At 39.4% G+C, this 12,405-nt stretch overlaps 1 protein-coding gene across 3 annotated transcripts in view; it reads right to left on the bottom strand.

The window, feature by feature from the left end:
* MTUS2 (microtubule associated scaffold protein 2) overlaps positions 1 to 12,405 on the bottom strand; it is a 273,696-nt gene that overhangs the window by 174,460 nt on the left and 86,831 nt on the right. The gene's annotated exons all lie outside the window — the stretch shown is intronic.

Here is a 12,405-nt window from a genome sequence, read left to right as displayed (position 1 = left end):
AAATTATTTTCATTATTAACATAAATCAAGTCTCCACCAGGCATAAGCCCGAATAGTTGTTTTTCAAGGCTTCTTAATTTTTACATTTCTACTTGCTTTCAAATATTCACTGTTGGATAAGACAACACACTCTGATATAAGCAATCCTCTTAATTAGTCATCCCCCAAAAGGCAGAAGTCTCTGTCTTAGCAATGACAACCAGGAGGCCGATTGGAAATCACAGCAACTAACCTTTGAACAAATGTCTGATTTTATTTTAATTCTAGATAAGCACACCTGGCTAAAGGTATAGGAACAGCTCATACTTTCGGGGGCACAATGCTCTTCAATTTGAGGACTTGAAAGAAAAACAAACAGCAGAACCTCAGGGAAAGCCACTGTGAAGACAGTATGAGATAAGTGCATCCTGCCTTTTTAAGTAGTTTGAGCTGGTAAATCAAGCAAGGCAAGACGTCAGCCCAAGCCGTGTATATCTTCATTGCCACAGCCATGAGCAAAACACGGGCAGTACAAGAAAAGCTCGAATCAAAAGCCCAAAGGAGAGAAAATTATCACTTATCACCCCAAGGCATCATAGAGCAAATGAAAATGGCAAGAAAGAAAGCAGTAAACAAGGTTTCTTGAAGAAAAACTATAGTCAAGGCAAAAATTGATTCCTCCCAAACAAGTGCAAACAAATGGAAGAAAAATTATGTACCGAATCAAGTCCATGCTGCCACAGTGCAGCCCATCTGTTACACAGTGAGACACCACCCAGAGGTCAAGCCCAAACACGAGGCATGGGGACAGCCCTCTGCACTCTTTCTTTTGCCCAGATGCCAGAAGGGCACCACACATGCCCTGCTGCACCGCTGAGCACTCTTGGGCACAGTGCCACTGATGTAAACAGGAGATTGCAGTGAAGGTGAGAGAGGCACCACCAGCTCCTACCGTTCTCTTTCAGAAGCGGGGGAGCAACCAAGGGATTCTGCCCATCCTTTCTGGTGCCTTCACCTCACAGAGCCCGGCCAGAAACTTACTATGTCCCTCTCTATCCAAAAACATGAACTGCAGCTCATCACCAAATCTGCAACAGCTGGACGGTGGATGCGTGGGGCCCCGAAACACTGCTTAATTTGTTTCTGTGCAGCACAAAATCTTGACGCGGAAAGGGGATTGTGAAATGTTTCCAAAAATGATCATTGTTTTTTCTGCTAAGACTGCTAAATCTTTCCTGGCTTCCAAAAAAACATCTGGGAGACAGAAATAACTTGATTTAGTTGTAACACTCAAACATGAAAAAAAGTTCATAAATTTGCTTCCTATTGAGCAAAAAAACCCAGAAACTCAGAAGCTTTGTCTACTCCAGCAAATTTACCCACTGCTGATAAAGCAGTTACAGCTGGTACTGAGCTCAAGTGTACTAACTTCAAGTGTAGCCAAGGGTAAACTCTCATTCCACATCATTTTTTGAATTCTACTGAACTCAACGGCAGGTAAATGTGTCAGTTCTTAACTGAGTACCTAAATATGAATTTAGAACCCTAATTTTAGATTGCTAGGTTTGCACATTTCAGTTTGAGCCACAACCAGTTCTGTAATGCTGTCGAATTTCAGAAATGTTTCGGAAAGGTTTTTTTTTTACTGCTGTCAAACTTTGTTAACATTACTGCAATCCATCAGTAAAAACTGAAACAAATGTGAAACATTATCAGAAATTCTGCTCATTTGCTTTAACCTCAGTAAAAAACATCTCCCATAATTTGATCTATATTTCCCAAATGCCACTGTATTTCCAAAATATAGATCAAACATTGGATATTTGGAAATCTACATTTCCAAAACATGAACAAATTATGACTTGTGACTGCAGACCCAAGGGAAGAAAAAAAAAAAAAACAGTGTAAGGATGAAAACTGCTAAAATCCAGACGGGGCTCTGGACTAGGGGAGTCTGGTTACAACAATTACTACAACCAACTGAAGGGCATAAATCCCAGTGTGGTTTCATTCACATTTTTACCTTCCCATCAGGCTCAGTAAAGTACATGAGGTATGTTTCCAGGTGTAATTCCAACTATTAGTAAGATAGGAGGGACATATATAATTATTCCACTCAGGCCACCCTGACTGAGAATCTGGAATTTCAGATTCAGCCACGCTGCCCTCCTGCACCATATGTTTGTGGAGGCCAAGGGTTCAGCAGGGGAGAACTGGCAAGGGAGATCTCACTTAAGAGCACAGAATGCAGAATGCAAAATCTTAATATTCAGAAAGGTAAGGAGCAACTGATGCATTACTTGCCTGCTGCTATTGATTCTGAAAGTGTACTACAAGCATCCACAACCAACACTGCTCTGTAAACAATCAAATTTGTTCCACTTAAAAAAAATTGTATATGCTGCTCAAAAACACCTAGAACAAATTGCCTGTCAAAAGATTGCACCCCCATTTTCATAAATAACAGAAATTTGATGCAGCTACAACACTATCACCACGCATTCCCTTACATGCGTAAATAAAATCAGAAAGACTCTTTAACTTAGGGATTGTTTTCCCTATTGTATTTTTCAACATCAAATTTATATACAATAAAATGACAGGATTTAATAGCTTTTTGCTTATGTTTATTTTTAAAATTCTGTTAATTAGCACCCAAAGTAGTGCCCCAGGCACCTCCTGTACCTATCAGATACAGACCAGCTGAAAACCAGCAAGCCCCCACCTCCTCAGCCCAAAGAGAAAGGAATGGTTTGAGTTCAATGTTTCAACTTGCAGTAGTCCCACTCTCCACTTACCCCAACCATACAACTGTTTTCCCTCCCTCCTTCTGAAGCTGGGAAGAGGTTCAGGCTTTGAAGCATGTGCCAAGGAGCTGGGCATTCAAGGCAAAACACTGAAATCAGGTAAAAACAAAAAATAAAAATGGGGTGCTGCAAAGGAAGCACCTGCAAATTCCCTTCCTTCTTCCTCCAGTTTGACTGCATCTGTAAACTGAAGGAAGAAGGATGTGGTCTCCCAAGGAACTGCTCAGGACTTTCCAGCTTTGCTGGTGGAGCTGGTTGGGGGATGAGTGCTGGTGGAGGACAAGTTGAATGTGAGTCAGCAGTGTGTCCTTGCAGCAGCAAAGGTTAACCACGCACTGCTTTAGCCAGAGAGTGGCCAGCAGGTCAAGGAAGCGACCCTTCCCTCTGCTTGGCACGCACGAGGCATCTGGAGCACTGTGTCCAAGCATGGGGCCTCAGGCTGCTGAGACTGAAGAGGATCCAGAGAAGAGGGTTACAGATCTGGGGCATAAAAATTATGAATATAGGACCAAGGGCTCAGGGTTGTGTTAACATGAAAAACTGGGGCATGGGAGTGACCTAAGAGCTTCCTCTCAACTACCTAGAAAGGGGAATGATAGAGAAGATGGAGCCAGACTCACCTCCTAGGTGCTCAGCCGAAGGAAAAGGAGCAAAAAGGAAATCAAGCTGCAATAAGGAACATAAGAGGAATGTAAGGACCATAAGAGGGGAAAATATGTTATAATGGAAGAGGTGAGGAAGAGGTTATATAGCCTTCATCCTTGGAGGACTCATAAGGGTCCTAGCATCCTGACCTAAAATTCGTGCAGTTGTGAGCACAGCTTGGAGTAGGTGAAGTCAGACAGAAGTCCTTTTTTTAATCAATTTTTTCCATGATTCTGACAGCAGCAACTTCAAAGGGAGAGAAATTCCTTTGGCAAGGACACGCTGCTGGAAATGCCTCTGAACAAGACAGTGCAGCCTGAAATTATTATTTTTATCTACAATGTATTTTGCCCTAGAAGAGTACCTAGAAAATGTAGCAGCCATTATTTGCTCAGCACTCCAAGAATGGAGAAGAATCACCTGTAGTGTAAAGCTACTTTGCAGTTAAAAGCCCCAGTTTTGGGTTAGAAGAAGCAATAATGCCAGAGCCACCAAGGATGTGGCAGAGACAGGGTACCTAACATTTACTGGTGAGTTACAGTGGCTCAGGTAAAACTGGCAGGCACAAGTTCTCAGCAAACAGAAGAATACAATCCCTCTTCATGCCACAATATTTATTTTTAAACCTATTGAGTTTCAGGCTGCCTCTATCTCTCCTGGCCAAGGCATTTCATAGTGTGGCCAGGGTTAGATGACATCAAGTAAGGAGACAAAATGAATATGACCCCTGTAGGAATCTATATCTACCTTAGTGCAGGTAAATCAGTGTTACTGTGCTAGTGACTGCATTTGCTAAAACTCAGATCATTCAAAAGACAAGTTCCAAATATCAAACCACTGAACTATTAATTGTAAAAGCTCTTAGCAATGGCTTGTTGTCCCAGGGTTCTGCTAACTCCTGTGGAGAAAAAAACTGAAGGTAAAAATGGCTCCCTACTCTAAATACCCTCTCTGCTGAACCTGGGATGTGAGTGCTACACTGAGATCCCTTTTCACTCAAAAGTGTCAGGGAAACAGGACAAGAAATTCCCTCTGTTTGACATCTGTGACATTTTTGTCAGTGAATTATTAGTGCCAGAAAATTATAGTGCCTATTTCCTTCATTATGTTAAATTAATCATTCTCCAAGTGACATACAGACAAAAATAGACTCACTTGCTCAAATTCACCTTGGTGGAGCAAGTAATAGTTTTAGGCTACTCACTAGCGTGATGGTGTGAGAGAGAAAGAAATGGCTCTGTGCAGGCGCTGCTCAGCAATTAAAAAAAAAAAAAAAATCCCTGAATTATGAACACTGTTTCCAGTACAAATCCAAAACACACTCCCATATTAGCTGCTGTAAAGAAAACATAATGCTATTCAAGCCAAAAGCAGCACACAAAATTATGTTAAAACTTCTTTTATTCTATCTGAATCAGCAGCATATTCCTTCAATTAAACCTTACATTCTATTAGAGTAACAAATTCCGGGTTATAATGGTAATTACACACGTCACTGAAACAGAAGACTTTTCTATCAGGAAAATAAGCAGAAAATCAGAAAGAACTGAAGAAATAAGGCAGACCACTTAAATCTGTAAGAAGGAAGGAAAAAATTGTATTATAACCAACTCTACCACTTGCAAAATGTGTATCTTAATCTGAATAAATACGTAATGGTGACTAATGACTAATACCGCAAGAATGCATAGCTGGACATGGACAGGCTTTGGTCTGAGCTGCAGCAGGGCAGTCATCCCACCTGCCCTTACCCCCTTCACTTACAGGGATACCATTAAAACTACAGGACTGTTCTTCAAAACAGTGAAATTACCTATGATGCCAATACAGCATCATCTACTTTCAGGCAGTCTGTTGGACTGTGCCTTTTATTTTCCCAAAGTAAAGAAGTCTCAGTGATCCAAAGCTGCATATCTGTTTTTCTTTTTTTAGTTACATCAGCACCTAGGAAAAAAACCAAACCTCTAAATAAAATGTCTACTGTTGGCTTCCCTCAAGAACATAATCCACAGTGCACCAGTAGCCAAGCAGTCAGTAATATTCACTCATTGTGTCCTTAACTGGAAAGATATTGTAGATGTTTGGAAGCCGTTATAAAAGAAGACAGCACTGGAAAACAGCAAACAACAATTTACCTACAAGCTCTCAAAGAACTACAGAAGGAATGTTTATGGAGTAACTACTGCATTTTCAAATTCATTCTGAGTACTTTTAATGTACATAGAAGTTGTTTAGAGTGTTAGGCAGATCACAATACAATCCTCAGAAGCAGAACTGTTACACTCATGGGAAAACTAAAGACTGCTTTCCTTGAAAGTGCAGAGATATGCACCTCATGTATGGCCCTGAACATGTCAATGTTTCAGTAAGGAATTGCAGGTCATCAGAAAACGCAAGATAAATGCTAGGTAGAATAGCAGCATCCCATAATTAACCTCTGCATGCCAGGAAGGTAGTTCATCAAACCTTGTACTTAAATTTCATAAGGAGACATGGAATTATCATTAGATGTTTTTAAGAACATTTTAGACAAACCTTAGAAATTATGCGATTCTAGATTATCTCACCTTGAAGAAGAGGAATGGATAATGTGACCTCCCTCCCAATCTTATTCTGTAGCTTATCTGTGAAACTTTTGGAAAAAGCAATAAAAGAAACTAATACATGCAACTTGGGTAAATAATGACTATGGAAACTATAAACTCCTGTCCAGCAAATGCCTCCATACACGCTGGACCTTGTTATCTTCAGTCATCTTACAGATGTCAAGGGGATGACTCAGAGCAGTAAAATTATGGACATGCCACAGTGTTTGCACTGTGAGTACAATAACTCTCACTTCTGTACAGCATGGGGAAAGATGACTGTTCACACTTCTATGCTGCCACTTTGAGAGCTTCCAAATAAAAATAATTAATGTCTGAAAACGTCTGGCTAGAGAAGAGCTTCGTACAAGAGTTTGTACAAGAAACAGTCGTAGGATTCTGGACATAAAAAAAGTGATGGGGCAATGAATCAATAAGTTTGTGATGCATTTGTACACTCATTTGGAGGGTATGGAGATGGAATAAGAATGATCTAGTGTCAGAAGCTCCCACTTTTGCAGTCAGGATGTCTTGACACCAAATGTTTTAGGATACTGGCACATTCCTACCATGATCTGTAGGGAGACCTTAATATTGTCAGTCTTGAAGTGAAGTGTTTTTGTTCAATATTACAGGACACTTTTATACAGTGAACAAGTGGATGAGACAGTGACGATTTGCAGATATAAATGCAATCATATACCAATTTTTTGCGGGGGGTATTTCTCAGAATGGGATCTCTGAGAGCTGGTCTGACTCTGGCCAAAGCACAGATAGTAGGCATGATCCCTAGACAGGGCACTGGGATCTTCTTGGAGCACTTACACAAAAGGAGTGATAAAGGCTGTTAAGTTACACCTGGTTTGTCTTGACTGGACTAATATGCACTATGTCAGATAACCACTTTAATAGCTTTGATGCAATTGCTTAGAGGGTTGGATCTGAAAAAGAAATAGCAGTTAAGCTGATCTGTCTAACATACAATACTCCTAAAATAACACTATTAAGAAAATGAGAAAAGGAGAATTAAAGTGAAATGAACATTTCTCCTGCTGTGACTCAATCCTGCACCATGAGCTTTACTAGGGGCATTTTTACTGCCTTGAATGGTGCAGGACCAAACCTATTGCTATAATCACTAAAATGTGATTAAAAGAGAGTACTGAAAAATAAACATAATGAAACTATTGCCCTCATGCTACAAAATGGATTATATATGGAGCTTGTTCATTTAGTCTCCTTGTTTACTTACAATAACTTACACAAGGCAATAAGGGAATATAAATATCCAAAAGCACAAAGGAGGAATGAAAATATCCCCTTGCCAGGGGTAACACCAAAGAAGCAGGGTGCTTCTTGGGTATTCCACTCTTCTGAAAGTGAATTAACTTTCAAGAAAGTTTCCACAGATTAACTGACAATGATGGCAGTAAATACAATACAGAAACTGCAAGAGTGACTTTTTAATAACTGTGTGGTTTGTCTTTTATTTGGCAAAGTGTCTAAATACTGTTGTGGCAATATATTAAACCATCTCACAAAAGACTCAATCAGCTAATGTACAATTGCTGGGCTTGAAAAAAACATAAAGACAACTTATTTATAAATAGCTTCTCTGTGTTCAATGTTTTGGGATTCTTATTGTTTCAAGGAAGGAATGCTGTTGCCAAAAACTACATGTCAGTATCATTTGGCAAACTTTCTGTAGCGTTATCTGATCTGCAGAGACATTAAATCTGTACTGCAAGTACATATTCAACAACTTATTAGAAGGTGGAATTTGTGGCCTATTACACAAATACATATACAGTTGATAAGACATAATAGAATAGTTGTTGTGGAGATATCTCCCCATAATTCACTCAATGCAAGCAACATATATGCAGCTGACATCTTCCTGAAAAATTTTGGAAAGCCTGCTGACAGAAGTGAGCGCACACAAACATTAGCTATGCTGCCATTCTCGTATACCTTTGACCTCCTTTCCTTTTTTTGCACTCAGAAGCTGCATCTTACACTAACTAAAGGCTGCATTTTAAAAAGGGACTGCTTATGTAGGGGCTTTAGCATCTGAATCACTATACACCAGGAAATTTTAGAAGTAGGAAACAGACATGTGAAAGGTTTTCTTTCCTTGTTTGCACATAAAGTTTAGTTTAAATAACAAAAATAAGTTTTCAGGAATGACACACTAGGCGGTAAATTTCAGCCTAGACATAGAGGTTTTTTTAATGAACGAAAAGCAATCACTTACAGAAGCAGTTTTTTAAGACAGGGGGGTTTTCGAAAAACAAACAGTGATAGACTCTTCACTGCACAACAGCAGTGGGCATTGCCATAATGTAAATGCAGGATGTTACGAGCTGTGGGGACACTTCTGCAAATCTTAAATCCATGCAAAACCTATCCAAGACCTTAATTACTTCCTCTGTAATACATGTATATCTAATCATGTTTCCACTTTCATCTTCCATCCTTCCTCTCCCATAGTCTTGACAACTAATGTTCTGTTCAAACTACAAGCATGCAGAAAATTCTTTTATCTTATCCTTGGGGAAAGTGCAAAACGTCAACAAGAGGTAACAAAGTCTCTTCAATATCTATCCTCTTTATTAACTGAAAAATGCCAGACAGTTTCATATATTACAGGTGTAGGCAAAAAATCTAGTGGTGTGAGTGCATAAGGAGTCAGATGTCATCCCTGATCCAGTTTCTGCTATGTGATATGAAGTCTGTGCTCCTATCATAGACACGAAAGCAGAGACATAGCACTGCACTGGCAGCCACTGAGATGCAATCAAAAATTTTCTGCACTTTGGTCTTACTGCACTGTGAAAAGTGCATATTATATGGCTCTATGCAAGATATTTACTATATGTGTTGTGTTGATTGTTGGTGTTGTATTAATAGTTTGATAGTATAGTAAATGTAGTTTTGTAATTAAAGTGTAGTTTTTGTATGCCAACCACAGGAAAACGTAAATCTTTCAGAGAAAAAAAGAATTTCCTACTTCCTTATCAGAAGAAACCAACTCCTCCTGCCTCTCTCAGCCTTGAGAATACCACAGAGATTAAAGGAAAAAAAGTGATACTAACCAAAGATGGTTCTTTGTTTAAATAGAGTTTATGCATCATGTATGAAATAAATAAATATTCAACAGGCTATTGCTTTTAAGAGATGGTCCTTTGTTAGCAGGGGTCCTTCTTCGGACCTTTTTTGCTCGGGGAGGCACCCAGATGTCTGTAACTTTGTTTTTTATTGTCTCATATTGTCCTAACTCTAAAATTGTTCATTTTTTTACTCTAATTCTATTTTTATAACCATCTTATTTACTATTAAACTTTTGAAATTTTAAAACAAGTGATTGGTGTGTTTTTCACATGCACATATCCAGATTTTTAGGGTGTTCTTTAAAGTTATATGATATAGCAAGGACATTTTCTGCTAATACACAAAGCTCACAAAAACAATGACAAGACACAAGAAAGAGATTTCAGAATTGACAGGTTACATGTGTTAGGCCATTATTGATTTTGATTCTGTGAATTGATTTTTAGGATGAAGGGAATACTAGATCACAGAGACCATAGTGTTTGATCATACAGTTGAAACTTGTGTGTTCAAAGGCATTGTGTGTTGACACCAAGAATGTGGATAAATTAAAGGATTTCAGTGCCTGAGAAAGCAGGCACAGACATGCAAGATGAAGGCAGAAGAAGGCCTGAGATCCATGCACAGCAGGGAGCTGATGGGCTGCCTGCACCAGCAATGGTCCAGACCAGCAATGATGCCCCCTGACAGTGAAAAAATTATGGGTTCTCTTGTCTTTGCTAATTTCTTCCCAGTCTAAAATCTGCTCAGGATTTGGAAGCTGAGTGTCTTAAGTAATTAAGAAATTATTGTTTTTACCTCTTATCTCTGGTACTCAGAGACATGTCCATCAGTGTTTCATCCAATGCAAAAAATCCCACAAGCTAAAGTGAGCCTGCATTCCTCCCTCCTCATCCCCCATCAAATATAGATAAATCCAAAAAAAATTTGGTAAATTGCATGTTAGAATAAAAATACCACCAGATTAGTGAAGGCCACTAGCAGAAGCCCCATATCATAATTGCATCAAGAGATTTTAAATTCTAAGCTATTACATTTACATATTTATATATTGCTACTTGGGAATGGCTCAATATCTCAGTGCTCAGAGAACACTTGGAAATTACCTAATTTTATCTTGTTCTTACTTTAAATATTAGAGGGAGAATGATGGAAGAAGCCATGTGTGAGCAGCCTTGACTTAAATACAACAGCTAAAAGCCCTGGGTAAGGCAAGACTCACATGAAGTTCAAATTTGTCGTTTTCAAACCCTGTGTACCCACAGAGATTACCTACAGATATTAACAAACACGTTGACCTGTGTTTACATCTGACAGACATTTGTTAGCTATGAACTGTCCTGGCTTTAGCTGAAAGACTACACTGTGGGAAGCATATGTGAGCTCTTCTGTAGAATGGCTCTAATTACCAAAAAGAGTCTCTTTGGATCAGGTTTTGCATATAAAAAGAAATTATCAGTGAAAATTATCCTACGTGAACTGTGTTACTTGTTTACACAGAATGTCCCCTTGAATTTTATTTTTTTAATAATGAATGGTATTTCAAATTCATCATGTCAGATGAAGATACAACAATTACATCTTTCAGTTGCAATTACTGCTCTATGTGCAAATGTTCTCCACCTGTTTGTTTTAGCTCTCTTGTTGTATGAGTTACACTGGCAAGAATTTTTCCAAACAAGAAAAATGCCCCTTCAACACCTCAGTTTTTTCATTAAATACAATCATTTATGTTCTCAAAGCACAGCTCCCCTGGTGAAATTACATACATATAATCACAAAAGGATAATAAGTGTTTAACAAAAAGAAAAAGCAAAGAGAGTGGTATGATAGCACTATCTAGACTAAAAGTACACAAGACTAGAATTGTTCCTGGGCAGCGGGGACAGCTGGCTTGAAATGGCCCATCAGCCCATCTTTATCTTTCCAAAAATAATTATCCCCCCCAAGAGGATGGATCCTTGTAACTGCATCCTTGAGTGTTCAAACCCTAGAGATATTCTAAGGAAATATTTGGGAGAATATTAAATTTCATGGACCAAAGTTACGCTGCCTGCCACTCCACAGATTTAAGCGGGAGGCCAGTGAGTGTTCAGGAAGGCTCCCTGTTTAGTTTACCTGCATAGATGTGGCTGGGGGAAATACAAGAAAATGTAGCTGATGAAACTGCAACTTTCTGGGATCATGTGGGGAACCTCACCATACTCCTGGACTCCAAATCCCAATGAAAAGCCTGAAAGGTAGGAATCAACCACTGAATAGTAATGTCCTACTACTCCTGAAATGTTTTTTCTCTGTGTTTTTGACTTCTCACTCTGGAAAAGAGCTTACAAACCCCCCCAGTAAAAATCCAATAGTACAAAAATACCTCATTTACATGGTATTTGTGGCTTCAAAATCAAAAACCAACCATATATAGTCAGTGGAATCCCCCTGAGTCCAACTGAGTATTTTCTGCCCCATTTTTCACATGGTACCGAAGCCAGAGTCAAACCCTGACAGGAGGAGACACAGTGCCTGGAGCACCCCATTACTTCCTGCATCAAAATGTCTTTTCCTGCACAACTGCCTAGAGCACTGTGCAGGGACAGGCATTCATCCTCCACATGCACCTGAACCTTGCATAAGTTCCTGGCAAGAAATCATAGAATATCTGGAATTGGAAGGGACTCACTAGGATCATCAAGTCCAATTCCTGGCCCTGCACAAGACTCCCCAGGAATCACACCACGTTATTGAGAGCATTGTTCAAAAGATTCTTGAACCCTGTCAGTGCTGGTTCCATGACCATTTCCCTGGGGAGCCTGTTCCAGTGCCTAGCCACCCTCTGGGTGAAGAACCTTTTCCTGATATCCAACCCAAACCTCCCCTTCAGGCCATTACCTCAGGTTCTGTCACTGGGTACCAGAGAGAAGAGATCAGTGCCCCAGTGTTCACAGCAAAACATCTGCTACCTTTAAAAGAACAGGTTTTCACCCCTTTGGAGCTACTAATGCAGGTCAATTTTTTCAATTAAAATAACCCCATCACCTCATTAAAATTCTATACATTTTTGGCAGGAAAGTTTCTATCTTGGTTTTTGGGGTTGTTTGTTTGTTTGTTTAAGTAGAGATGAGAAGAAGGGAGTTATGACAATCTAAGTGTGTGTGTGTGTGTATATATATATATATATATAGAGGGGGTTTTTGTTTGTTTGTTTGTTTGTTTTAATTCTATTTTTATTCCCCCACCCCACAATCCAGTAGCCCAATCAATAGTTTTTGGCCAGCTCTTTTTAC

Source organism: Hirundo rustica, chromosome 2 (genome assembly GCF_015227805.2).
Source record: "Hirundo rustica isolate bHirRus1 chromosome 2, bHirRus1.pri.v3, whole genome shotgun sequence".
Lineage (NCBI taxonomy): Eukaryota > Metazoa > Chordata > Aves > Passeriformes > Hirundinidae > Hirundo > Hirundo rustica.
Note: the sequence above shows the minus strand (reverse complement) of the source record. Positions and strands in the feature narration are given on the sequence as shown.